This window comes from Entelurus aequoreus, linkage group LG03, assembly GCF_033978785.1.
Source record: "Entelurus aequoreus isolate RoL-2023_Sb linkage group LG03, RoL_Eaeq_v1.1, whole genome shotgun sequence".
Lineage (NCBI taxonomy): Eukaryota > Metazoa > Chordata > Actinopteri > Syngnathiformes > Syngnathidae > Entelurus > Entelurus aequoreus.
This window is the reverse complement of record NC_084733.1, coordinates 7,152,695-7,167,664: the sequence shown is the minus strand read 5'-3', so window position 1 is coordinate 7,167,664 and position 14,970 is coordinate 7,152,695. Positions and strand designations below refer to the sequence as shown.

The following is a 14,970-nucleotide window of genomic DNA, read 5'->3' as shown; positions in this document are numbered from 1 at the left end:
TTTCCTTGGTGTTACAACTTTATTTTCCTAAAATTCTAATCCATTTTTTTTCTTGCAACATTTCTTGACCCCTTAATTTCTTGCAAAATGTCAAATGTTCCTAATGAAATGTCAACATTATTTGTGTAACATTCCATCTTTTTCCCGTATTTTCTCTTGATTATGAATATATTCTTGTACAATTACTACTTTTAGAAACACTTTTTTGTCATAGTCAGACTTTTCCCCCAAATCATCACTTTTTTTTTTTTTTTTTTTACCACTTTCCTGTGCACTTCTATGTTGCACTAGTGTTTGCTTCTTTTGTGCACTCCCAGCTGCACTAGTTTTTGTTTCCTGTTTATTAAAAGACTGTTTTACCCACGGTAACAGCTATTACCATGAGTTTCTTCTTCAAAAATACCAATCTTTCCTGATAACATTTGTCCTGACCCTACGTTTAGTTTCTGCACTTGTGTTGTTTTCCCTGGGTGTAGTCTTATTTTCAATCTAGCGCTCTTATTTTTTAGTTCCTGCTTCCTGCGTCTTTCCCCCCTTGCCACTTCTCCTCTTTCTCTCTTGGTATGCCAGCCCTGTACCGCATAATAACAATGTGAAACAATTGTTGTTTTTTTTATTGCAAATTAACAAAAACAAACAAAAAACAAAAAAATACATGTACATAAGTATTCATAACCTTTGCTCTGTACTTAGTTGGTGCACCTTTGGCACACCTATATTTGGGCACATTCTCTCTTTCCTCTTTGCAACACCTCTCAACCTCCCTCAGGTTGGATAGAAAACGTGGGTTTTCATCCAGGATGTCTCTGTACATTGCTGCTTTCATCTTTCCCTCTATCCTGACTAGTCTCCCAGCTCCTGATTGAAAAACACCCCCACAGCATGATGCTGCCACCACCATGCTTCACTGTAGGGATTGTATTGTCCTGGTGATGAGCAGTGCCTGGTTTTCTCCAAACATTCACGCCAAAGACTTTAATCTTTGTCTCATCAGACCAGAGGATTTAGTTTCTCATTGTCTGAGAGTCTTTCAGGTGCATTCTGGCAAACTTTGATTAAGAAATGTCTTCCGTCTGACACACTCTCCATGGTTGTCCTTCTGGAGTGACCATGGTCTTGGTCACCTCCCCGACTAGACTAAGATGAATGCAGCAATGTACAGAGACATCCCGCATGGAAACCTCATGGAGCTTGAGAGGTGCTGCAAAGAGGAAAGAGAGAAAGTGCCCAAAGAGGTGTATTTGCTGTCAAAGGTGCATCAACTAAGTATTACATTTTTTAGGTATTTTTTTGGGTATAGTTTTAATACGTTTGCAAAATGTCCAAAAAGGTGTGACATCGTCATTATGGGGTATTGGGTGTAGAATTGTGTGGACAAAATGAATGTATTTCATGTTGGATGAAGGCTGTGACCTAACAACATGTGGACCAAGTGAAGACTTTCTGCTTGACCTGCCTGCTCTTCCTGCTGCACTCGCTCTTGTTTTCATTTTCTTCTGAGCTGCACGCTGTCACTTGTCTCTGCATCACGGGGTCACTCCTAAGCAACGCTCCCATTTCCTGGTCGAAACCAGGCCTTTTTTTTCTATTGGTTTGACCATTTTAATGAGGGCTTTTCCCACTTGACATTAGACCTATGTCACTTTTTGACATAGTGCCATAAAACATATTGGTATTATGACTTTATTCTGTGATTATTATTTTTTTATTATGTGATTTTTTTCCTGCAAAATACACGCTTTTTTGTTGTACAACAATGCATTTTCCTACATTTTTGTTTCAGTATTTGAGGATTTTTGTAAAGTTGTGACTTTTCAGTGTTATCCATGTAACCAAAGTTACTTTATTGTTGCAAAATTATTAATTTTTTTCTGGTATAATTAGGACTTTTTCCACCTGACATTAGTCCTATGTAGTTACAACTTTTTGACATAATGTTAGGACTGTACATTTGTCATTTTAGTGACATACCTATTGGTATTATGACTTTATTCTAGTAAAATTATGTTTTTCCTGCAAAATACCCACTTTTTTGTTGTACAACGATGCATTTTTCTTGTCGCATTACAACTTTTTTTCAGTAATTTTAGGACTTTTGTAAAGTTGTGAATTTTCAGTGTTATCCATGTAACCAAAGTTACTTTATTATTGCAAAATGATTATTATTTTTTTGGTATAATAAAGACTTTTTCCACCTGACATTAGTCCTATGTAACTTTTTGACATAATGTTAGGACTGTAAAATTGTCATTTTAGTGCCAAAAAACCTTAGTTTTTCTTTCTATTGGTATTATGACTTTATTCTAGTAAAATTATATTTTTTCCTGCAAAATACCCACTTTTTTGTTGTACAACGATGCATTTTTCTTGTCGCATTACAACTTTGTTTCAGTAATTTAGGACTTTTAACAATTTTCAGTGTTATCCATGTAACCAAAGTTACTTTATTATTGCAAAATGATTCCTTTTTTTCTGGTATAATTAGAACTTTTCCCACCTGACATTAGTCCTATGTAATTACAACTTGTTGACATAATGCTAGGACTGTAAAATTGTAATTTTAGTGACATAAAACCTATTGGTATTATGACTTTATTCTAGTAAAATTTGATTTTTTCCTGCAAAATACCCACTTTTTTGTTGTACAACGATGCATTTTTCTTGTCGCATTACAACTTTTTTTCAGTAATTTTAGGATTTGTGTAAAGTTGTGAATTGTCAGTGTTATCCATGTAACCAAAGTTACTTTATTGTTGCAAAATGATTCCTTTTTTTCTGGTTTAATTAGAACTTTTTCCACTTGACATTAGTCCTATGTAACTTTTTGACATAATGTTAGGACTGTAAAATTGTCATTTTAGTGCCATAAAACCTATTGGTATTATGACTTTATTCTAGTAAAATTATATTTTTTTCTGCAAAATACCCACTTTTTTGTTGTACAACGATGCATTTTTCTTGTCGCATTACAACTTTTTTTTCAGTATTTTAAGATTTTTGTAAAGTTGTGAATTTTCAGTGTTATCCATGTAACCAAAGTTACTTTATTATTGCAAAATGATTCCTTTTTTTCTGGTATAATTAGGAATTTTTCCACCTGACATTAGTCCTATGTAATTACAACTTGTTGACATAGTGCTAGGACTGTAAAATTGTCATTTTAGTGCCAAAAAACATATTGGAATTATGACTTTATTCTAGTAAAATTATGTTTTTCCTGCAAAATACCCACTTTTATGTTGTATGCATATTTGTTGTTGCATTACAACTTTTTTTCTATTGGTTTGACGATTTTTTTCTGGTTTAATAAGAACTTTTTCCTTTTTTTTTCTGGTATAATTAAGACTTTTTCCACCTGACATTAGTCCTATGTAATTACAACTTTTAGACATAATGTTAGGACTGTACATTTGTCATTTTAGTGCCAAAAATCCTTAGTTTTTCTTTCTATTGGAATTATGACTTTATTCTAGTAAAATTATATTTTTCTTGCAAAATACCCACTTTTTTGTTGTACAACGATGCATTTTTCTTGTTGCATCACAACTTTTTTTCAGTAATTTTAGGATTTTTGTAAAGTTTTGAATTTTCAGTGTTATCCATGTAACCAAAGTTACTTTATTATTGCAAAATGATTCCTTTTTTTCTGGTATAATTAAGACTTTTTCCACCTGACATTAGTCCTATGTAATTACAACTTGTTGACATAATGCTAGGACTGTACATTTGTCATTTTAGTGCTAAAACACCTATTGGTATTATGACTTTATTCTAGTAAAATTATGTTTTTCCTGCAAAATACCCACTTTTATGTTGTATGCATTTTTCTTGTCGCATTACAGCTTTTTTTTCTATTGGTTTGACGATTTTTTTCTGGTTTAATAAGAACTTTTTCCTTTTTTTTTTCTGGTATAATTAAGACTTTTTCCACCTGACATTAGTCCTATGTAATTACAACTTTTTGACATAATGTTAGGACTGTACATTTGTCATTTTAGTGCCAAAAATCCTTAGTTTTTCTTTCTATTGGAATTATGACTTTATTCTAGTGAAATTATATTTTTTCCTGCAAAATACCCACTTTTTTGTTGTACAACGATGCATTTTTCTTGTCGCATTACAACTTTTTTTCTATTGGTTTGACAATTTTTTTCTGGTATAATTAGAACTTTTTCCACCTGACATTAGTCCTATGTAATTACAACAATTTGACATAATGTTAGGACTGTAAAATTGTCGTTTTAGTGACATAAAACCTAGTGTATTATGACTTTATTCTAGTAAAATTAGATTTTTTTTCTGCAAAATACCCACTTTTTTGTTGTACAACGATGCATTTTTCTTGTCGCATTACAACTTTTTTTCTATTGGTTTGACAATTTTTTTCTGGTTTAATTAGAACTTTTTCCACCTGACATTAGTCCTATGTAACTTTTGAACATAATGTTAGGACTGTAAAATTGTCATTTTAGTGCCATACAACCTATTGGTATTATGACTTTATTCTAGTAAAATTATATTTTTCCTGCAAAATATCCACTTTTTTGTTGTACAACGATGCATTTTTCTTGTCGCATTACAACTTTTTTTTCAGTAATTTTAGGATTTGTGTAAAGTTGTGTATTGTCAGTGTTATCATGTAACCAAAGTTACTTTATTAGTGCAAAATGATTCTTTTTTGCACGCCACATCCTCTCTGCGGGTTAAACACAAAAGCCACCCCTTCCTGGTTCCTCCTCAGCAAGTGCGTGTGCACGTGTGTGTGTGTGTGTGTGTGCGTGTGTGTGTGTGTGTGTGTGTGTGTGTGTGTGTGTGCACGTGAGCGTGTCAGTGCTCGCCCGGGGGCCAGGTTGCTGTTGACAGGGACGAGGGTCTCTGATTTGAGGAGAGCCGTCACACCGACGACTGCTGCTGCCTCACCGACTGACACGGCCCTGTTAGTGGGGGAGATGTGTGTGTGTGTGTGTGTGTGTGTGTGTGTGTGTGTGTGTGTGTGTGTGTGTGTGTGGCAAGGACCAACTTTCCCCCTGATGAGGTGGCAGACCTTCATGTTGCACACCTAAGTGGACTCCTGCTGGTGTTTGGACAAAGTCAACACACAAGTCCAGCAGGTCAGGGCGTACAAAACACACACACACACACACACACACACACACACACACACACACACACACACACACACACACACACACACACACACACACACACACACACACACACACACACACACACACACACACACACACACACACACACACACACACACATACACATTCTTGTATTTCTTACCTTCTTGAGACCTGAGGAAAATGCCTCCCTCTTTAGGACCAGCCTTTCTAGATCTATAAAGATGTGTATTTACAACATTAATAATATATAAATACTATGCAAATATAAAATAGGTAAGTTTTTTTTAATTTTTTGTTTGTAATTGGTTTTTTAATCTTCATTATTTACTTCCAAGTTATTACAGTAAGTCTCTATAGACATATTTATTTAGTTATTTTGTTTATAAATTAATTTTGGCCAAAGGGGGCGCATTTCAATGTCTTACACACACTTGTTATTTCATATGTTGACCAAAGGGGGCGCATTTCAATTTCTTAAACACACTTGTTATTACATATGTTGACCAGAGGGGGAGCACTTCAAATGTTTACACACACACATGTTATTTCATATGTTGGCCAGAAGGGGCGCATTTCAATTCCTTACACACACACTTGTTATTACATATGTTGACCACAGGGGGAGCACTTCAAATGTTTACACACACTTGTTATTTCATATGTTGGCCAGAAGGGGCGCATTTCAATTCCTTACACACACACTTGTTATTACATATGTTGACCACAGGGGGAGCACTTCAAATGTTTACACACACTTGTTATTTCATATGTTGACCAAAGGGGGCACATTTCAATTTCTTACACACACTTTTTATTTCATATGTTGACCAGAGGGGGAGCACTTCACATTTTTTTACACACACTTGTTATTTCATATGTTGACCAGAGAGGGGAGCACTTTTAAAAGCGACACACAGTCCATTTGAAAAATCCCATTACAAAGTAATAATTTTACATTAAAAAAGTCATAGTTTTACGAGAAAATGTTGCGATGTTACAGAAATAATATGAGAACTTGTTCCCAATTTTATAAGAAAAAAGTTGACACATTGCGAGAAAAAGACTGCTTTTAGTTAAGTAAGTTTTTGTTTCTAATTGGTTTTTAATCTTCATTATTTATATACATATTTATTTTTTATTTAAATAAATTTTGGCCAAAGGGGGTGCATTTCTATTTCTTACACACACTTGTTGTTTCATATTTTGACCAGAGGGGGAGCACTTTTAAAAGCGACACACAGTCCATTTGAAAAATCCCATTAAAAAGTAATAATTTTACATGAAAAAAGTCATAGTTTTACGAGAAAATGTTGCGATGTTACAGAAACAGAAATAATATGAGAACTTGTTCCCAATTTTATAAGAAAAAAGTTGACACATTGTGAGAAAAAGACTGCTTTTAGTTCATTAAATTTTGTTTCTAACTGTTTTTTAATCTTCATTATTTATATACATATTTATTTTTTATTTAAATTAATTTTGGCCACAGGGGGTGCATTTCTATTTCTTACACACACTTGTTATTTCATATGTTGACCAGAGGGGGAGCACATTTAAAAGCGACACACGGTCAATTTGAAAAATCCTATTAAAAAGTAATAATTTGACATAAAAAAGTCTTAGTTTTACGAGAAAATGTTGCAATATTACAGAAACAGAAAGAATATGAGAACTTGTTCCCAATTTTATAAGAAAAAAAGTCGACACATTGTGAGAAAAAGACTGCTTTTAGTTCATTACAATTTTGTTTCTAATTGGTTTTTAATCTTCATTATTTATATACATATTTATTTATTTTTTAAATTCATTTTGGCCAAAGGGGGTGCATTTCTATTTCTTACACACACTTGTTTTTTCATATGTTGACCAGAGGGGGAGCACTTCACATTTTTACACACACTTGTTATTTCATATGTTGACCAGAGGAGGAGCACTTCACATTTTTACACACACTTGTTATTTCATGTGGTGACCGGAGGGGGACCACTTCACATTTCTACACACACTTGTTATTTCATATTTTCAACAGAGGGGGAGCACTTTTAAAAGCGACACACAGTCCATTTGAAAATTCCCATTACAAAGTAATAATTTTACATAAAAAAGTCACAGTTTTACGAGAAAATGTTGCGATGTTACAGAAACAGAAATAATATGAGAACTTGTTCCCAATTTTATAAGAAAAAAGTCGACACATTGTGAGAAAAAGACTGCTTTTAGTTCATTAAGTTTTTGTTTGTAATTGGTTTTTAATCTTCATTATTTACTTCCAAGGTATTACAGTAAGTCTCTATAGACATATTTATTTATTCATTTATTTTGTTTAAAATTAATTTTGGCCAAAATTGGTGCATTTCAATGTCTTACACACACTTGTTATTTCATATGTTGACCAGAGGGGGAGCACCTTTAAAAGCGACACATAGTCCATTTGAAAAATCCCATTAAAAAGTAATACTTTTACATAAAAAAGTCATTTTTTTACGAGAAAATGTTGCAATATTACAGAAACAGAAAAAAATCCGAAACTTTGGAGCAATGTTCACGGACTCTAGTGTTTGGCTCTCTATTAGATGCAATTTTATTGGGGACCATGATTTATGTCATCACTTGTTCACACCTCCTCATATGGAAGGTAGAAATACAAGAACACACACACACACACGCACGCACGCACGCACGCACGCACACACACACACACACACACACACATTCTTATATTTGTATGCACATTAAATCAACGAAAAAAAATCCTGACTTTGGAGCAATGTTCACGGACTCTAGTGTTTGGCTCTCTATTAGATGCAATGTTATTGGGACCATGATTTATGTCATTACTTGGTCACACCTCCTCATATGGAAGGTAGAAATACAAGAACACACACACACACACACACACACACACACACACACACACACACACACACACACACACACACACACACACACACACACACACACACACACACACACACACACACACACATTCTTGTATTTGTATGCACATTAAATCAACAAAAAAAAATCCTGACTTTGGAGCAATGTTCACGGACTCTAGTGTTTGGCTCTCTATTAGATGCAATGTTATTGGGACCATGATTTATGTCATCACTTGTTCACACCTCCTCATATGGAAGGTAGAAATACAAGAACACACACACACACACACACACACACACACACACACACACACACACACACACACACACACACACACACACACACACACACACACACACACACACACACACACACACACACACACACACACACACACACACACACACACACACACACACACACACACACACACACACACAAACACACACACACACACACAGAGACACACAAACATTCTTATATTTGTATGCACATTAAATCAACAAAAAAAATCCAGACTTTGGAGCAATGTTCACGGACTCTAGTGTTTGGCTCTCTATTAGATGCAATGTTATTGGGACCATGATTTATGTCATCACTTGTTCATACCTCCTCATATGGAAGGTAGAAGGTAGAAATACAAGAACACACACACACACACACACACACACACACACACACACACACACACACACACACACACACACACACACACACACACACACACACACACACACACACACACACACACACACACACACACACACACACACACACACACACACACACACACACACACAGAGAGACACACAAACATTCTTATATTTGTATGCACATTAAATCAACAAAAAAAATCCGGACTTTGGAGCAATGTTCACTGACTCTAGTGTTTGGCTCTCTATTAGATGCAATGTTATTGGGACCATGATTTATGTCATCACTTGGTCACACCTCCTCATATGGAAGGTAGAAAGTAGAAATACAAGAACACACACACACACACACACACACACACACACACACACACACACACACACACACACACACACACACACACACACACACACACACACACACACACACACACACACACACACACACACACACACACACACACACACACACACAGAGAGACACACAAACATTCTTATATTTATATGCACATTAAATCAACAAAAAAAATCCGGACTTTGGAGCAATGTTCACAGACTCTAGTGTTTGGCTCTCTGTTAGATGCAATGTTATTGGGACCATGATTTATGTCATCACTTGGTCACACCTCCTCATATGGAAGGTAGAAAGTAGAAATACAAGAACACACACATGTACACACACACACACACACACACACACACACACACACACACACACACACACACACACACACACACACACACACACACACACACACACACACAGGTTCTGACTCTCTCCAGACCGGGTCCAGTGGGGGGCAGGGGGGTGGGGGTGGATGGCCATTCCACCTTATCTAATTTCATTAATGTGATCCCCTGTCCACGCGGTGACGTCTTAACAGCCATTATTTGTGGCTGCCTTCAAAGAAAGGCCGAGCGGTAAATTTCCGCGCGTGGAAATGGAGATATAAACGCCGCCCTGCATTACTGTATAATATCCCGGCCTTTAATTAACTGAAAGCCATGCTGACATTTATTGGATGGCAAGTTACTTGTTAATGGCCATAAATTGCGCCACAAAAAAAAAGCAAAAGAATCATTGCTTATTTTACATCAATAATTTGTGGACCTTTCGCTGATGATTATTCATCAGTGGCCTGCAGGGAGCGAGCTGTTTGTGAACAGAGAGAATCTACTTAGTCTTATGGCTCTCCGTGCCACGCATCAACTACGTGGCCGTCCCGCCTGACGTCCCGCCTGCCGTCCCGCCTGAAAAATGTGTTGCCTGGGAGTTTATTGCCTGGATTTCTTTCCATCTGCACCGAATACTTTTGACTTTTTCAAAGAAAAGTGGTTAAATAAACTTAACCCTTGTGTAATGTTCTTATTGTTGTTACTCAGCCAGCGTTTGTGGCTGTGATGGACCCGTTGCATTTAGTGGCTTTTAATAAGTGATGTTTGTGTGTGTGTGTGTGTGTGTGTGTGTGTGTGTTTCTACCTCCTACCTTCCATATAAGGAGGTGTGAACAAGTGATGACATAAATCATGGTCCCCAATAACATTGCATCTAATAGAGAGCCAAACACTAGAGTCCGTGAACATTGCTCCAAAGTCAGGATTTTTTTCGTTGATTTAATGTCCATACAAATATAAGAATGTGTGTGTGTGTGTGTTCTTGTATTTCTACCTTCTACCTTCCATATGAGGAGGTGTGAACAAGTGATGACATAAATCATGGTCCCAATAACATTGCATCTAATAGAGAGCCAAACACTAGAGTCTGTGAACATTGCTCCAAAGTCAGGATTTTTTTGTTGATTTAATGTGCATACAAATATTAGAATGTGTGTGTGTGTGTGTGTTCTTGTATTTCTACCTTTTACCTTCCATAGGAGGAGGTATGAACAAGTGATGACATAAATCATGGTCCCAATAACATTGCATCTAATAGAGAGCCAAACACTAGAGTCCGTGAACATTGCTCCAAAGTCAGGATTTTTTTTGTTGATTTAATGTGCATACAAATATAAGAATGTGTGTGTGTGTGTGTGTGTGTGTGTGTGTGTGTGTGTGTGTGTTCTTGTATTTCTACCTTCCATATGAGGAGGTGTGAACAAGTGATGACATAAATCATGGTCCCAATAACATTGTATCTAATAGAGAGGCAAACACTAGAGTCAGTGAACATTGCTCCAAAGTCAGGAATTTTTTTTGTTGATTTAATGTGCATACAAATATAAGAATGTGTGTGTGTGTGTGTGTGTGTGTGTGTGTGTGTGTTGACACACTCAACATCATGCACCTCTGCTCTGTAGTCACCACCTCACCGCACCATGCGGATGAAAGAACGGTACCGGTACTTTTCAAAGGCAGTATAGTACCGATTTCAATCAATTAGTATGGCGGTACTTTATTAGTCCTGGTATACGTCCAACAACATTAGTGGAAATGTGACATTTTTTATAAGTTATCACACAACTCTTATGCTTAAAGGCCGTTGCTCTAGTTATTAGCCATTGTGCTTTTCTTCTGCTTCGTGCAAGGGCACACAACTTGTTATCTTCCACGGCATGTGAGGGGTGGCCTCGCCGCAGATGTTTCCTGTCTTTTAGCCCCCTAACAGCCAAGGACGTACCGGCAGAGACAGGGCGAAACCACAAGGCCCCCGGCACATTTCCGTTCTGAACAATCCCGTATTGTGCGTGCTGAGCTGCTCGCGTAACGTGTGACCTCTCCCTTTAGAAGCAGCCTCAGCGATGTAGCTAGCGAACTCCCAAACTGAATAAATAGAGGAGCACATGGGCTGTACCTCAGAGCGTTGCATTTTGTGGCTTTCAATGCCTCACAATCAAACACTTTTATGTTAAAATATTGAACGTAGGGTGAGACTGTAACTGCAGTGTGCAGCTCCATGCCTTCTCCTCATGAGCAAAATTGAACTCTGTCTCTGCCCGATTCCTTGCTCCTTGTTCTGTTTAATAGATAGTTTGGTGCAATTGCGTAAAAGCGTGCGTTTAAAAAGCGTTCTGTACTCAAATAAATGCTCTAAAGGAAGTGTTTTTTTTGTGTGTATGTCAGCAATATGTCACGGAGAAGGGCCACTACTTCCCGTTTGGAGTTTGGCTGCAAAGGAGCCACCGTCTTGCTCGGGTGCCACAGCGTGTGTCCGTCACTCGGGAGCGACCAGCTTGCTCCTCGTAGGAACATATTCCCCGTCAGGAGGAGGGCGGGTGGTTCTCATCACGCGCCGCCACTCGCTGGCGCTGGCATTGATCTCGCCTTGGAGGGGAGGGAGATCTGACAGCCCTGCCACAAAAATCAGACTCCTCGCTAGCGCACACACACACACACACACACACACACACACACACACACACACACACACACACACACACACACACACACACACACACACACACACACACACACACACACACACACACACACACACACACACACACACACACACACACACACACACACACACACGCACACAACATTCCCAAAGTCAAAAAGAGCAGTCAGTCAGCGAGGGTTGAGAACGTGCACGCAGCTCGGGCCTGTCAGCACGCATCGGCCGCACGAGGCCCACGGTGCTGGGAGTGAGTGGCGAGGAAGGGAATGGCAAGTGAAGTGAAAGGTGGGGGAGGGGGGTGCAGATTAAATGACAGGGCATGAGAGCCGCAACCCCCTCTGACCTCCTGACCTCCCACGCACGCTCGATCTTCCCGCGATGGCGCGCCGCCCTCGGGTGTTGTGGGCGAGCGACGTTGCCCGTCCCTCACGCGCTTGTCTCGGACGCCGCATCGCTTCTGGTGCAACCTGCGAATGAGCAGCTGTGACAAGGACGGGGGGCACGGGAGGGCACAGGGGGGCACGGGGAGGGGGGGGTGGGGGGGGCGTGTTACTCCCACGGACGTTTAGAGAGGGTCATTTTTGCAAGGCGGGCGGAAAAGGTCTCCAAAATGCTGAGTGGAGACGTCAGGCGGGGGCCGATGTGGAGGGTGACTTTTGATGTGGAAAGGAGGTGCTCTGGAGGGCACTTCAATAATAATAATAATAACAGATTTTATTTGTAAAAGCACTTTACATTGAGATAAAACAACCTCAAAGTGCGACAGTGCATTTAAAAAAAACAAAAAACAAAAACAAAACAACGCTAAAACCACAAATAGCTGCCCCCAACAAGTAAAATAAATAGTAAAAATAAAATACAAATAAAAATAGAACAGCCTAATAGCTAGAACTAGCACACATATATCTAAAAAAAAAAAAAAGGCTTTCTTAAAAAGAAGGGTTTTTAAGCCTTTTTAAAAAAAAAACATTCACAGTCTGTGGTGCCCTCAGGTGGTCAGGGAGAGCGTTCCACAGACTGGGAAGCCCAGTCTCCCGTAGTTCGGAGCTTCGTCCTTCAAGACGTTCCTACACTGGACGTGCGGCCACAAGAGCCACGTTAAGTCAAAAACTAAACGCTAGCAACGCTAAAACCACAAATAGCTGCCCCCAACAAGTAAAATAAATAGTAAAAAAAAATTTTAAAACTAGAACAGCCGAATAGCTACAACTAGCACACATATATCTAAAAAAAAAAGGCTTTCTTAAAAACAAGGGTTTTAAGCCTTTTTTGAAAAAGTATTCACAGTCTGTGGTGCCCTCAGGTGGTCAGGGAGAGCGTTCCACAGACTGGGAAGCCAGGTCTCCCATAGTTCGGAGCTTTGTCCTTCAAGACGTTCCTTCACTGGACGTGCGGCCACAAGAGCCACGTTAAGTCAGAAACTAAACGCTAGCAACGCTAAAACCACAAATAGCTGCCCCCAACAAGTAAAATAAATAGTAAAACAATTTTTAAAACTAGAACAGCTGAATAGCTAGAACTAGCACACATATATCTAAAAAAAGGCTTATATAAAAGGAAGGGTTTTTAAGCCTTTTTTTAAAAGCATCCACAGTCTGTGGTGCCCTCAGGTGGTCAGGGAGAGCGTTCCATAGACTGGGAATCCCGGTCTCCCATAGTTCGGAGCTTTGTCCTTCAAGACGTTCCTTCACTGGACGTGCGGCCACAAGAGCCACGTTAAGTCAAAAACTAAATGCTAGCAACGCTAAAACCACAAATAGCTGCCCCCAACAAGTAAAATAAATAGTAAAAAAAAATAAAAATAAAAATAGAACAGCCTAATAGCTAGAACTAGCACACATCTATCTAAAAAAAAAAGGCTTTCTTAAAAAGAAGGGTTTTAAGCCTTTTTTGAAAAAGTATTCACAGTCTGTGGTGCCCTCAGGTGGTCAGGGAGAGCGTTCCACAGACTGGGAAGCCCGGTCTCCCATAGTTCGGAGCTTTGTCCTTCAAGACGTTCCTACACTGGACGTGCGGCCACAAGAGCCACGTTAAGTCAAAAACTAAACGCTCGCAACGCTAAAACCACAAATAGCTGCCCCCAACAAGTAAAATAAATAGTAAAAAAAATAATTAAAAACTAGAACAGCCTAATAGCTACAACTAGCACACATATATCTAAAAAAAGGCTTTTATAAAAGGAAGGGTTTTTAAGCCTTTTTTAAAAGCATTCACAGTCTGTGGTGCCCTCAGGTGGTCAGGGAGAGCGTTCCACAGACTGGGAGCGGCGGAGCAGAAAGCCAGGTCTCCCATAGTTCGGAGCTTCGTCCTTCAAGACGTTCCTACACTGGACGTGCGGCCACAAGAGCCACGTTAAGTCAAAAACTAAACGCTCGCAACGCTAAAACCACAAATAGCTGCCCCCAACAAGTAAAATAAATAGTAAAAAAAATAAATAAAAACTAGAACAGCCTAATAGCTAGAACTAGCACACATATATCTAAAAAAAGGCTTTTATAAAAGGAAGGGTTTTTAAGCCTTTTTTTAAAAGCATCCACAGTCTGTGGTGCCCTCAGGTGGTCAGGGAGAGCGTTCCACAGACTGGGAGCGGCGGAGCAGAAAGCCCCGGTCTCCCATAGTTCGGTTGCTTTGTCCTTCAAGAAGTTCCTTCACTGGACGTGCGGCCAAAAGAGCCACGTTAATACCCCTAAAGGCTTAGTGGCCACATGCGTGGACAGCACCTTTCAGCTCTTATTTCCAAAATTGTGTACACTACTGAATTGGGTTGTTATGGCCGCTTATGTGGACACTTATACTGCCACTTCTCCCTTAGAGATAGGGTGAGAAGCTCTGCCACCCGGGGGGAGCTCAAAGTAAATCTGCTGCTCCTCCACATGGAGAGGAGCCAGATGAGGTGGTTGGGGCATCTGGTCAGGATGCCACCCGAACGCCTCCCTAGGGAGGTGTTTAGGGCACGTCCGACCGGTAGGAG

General features: G+C 39.1%; 1 pseudogene; it reads right to left on the bottom strand.

Moving 5' to 3' along the window:
- Nucleotides 1–11,813: 11,813 nt before the first annotated feature.
- The window catches only part of LOC133647171 (golgin subfamily A member 6-like protein 24), a 36,108-nt pseudogene continuing 32,951 nt past the window's right edge, over nucleotides 11,814–14,970 (bottom strand).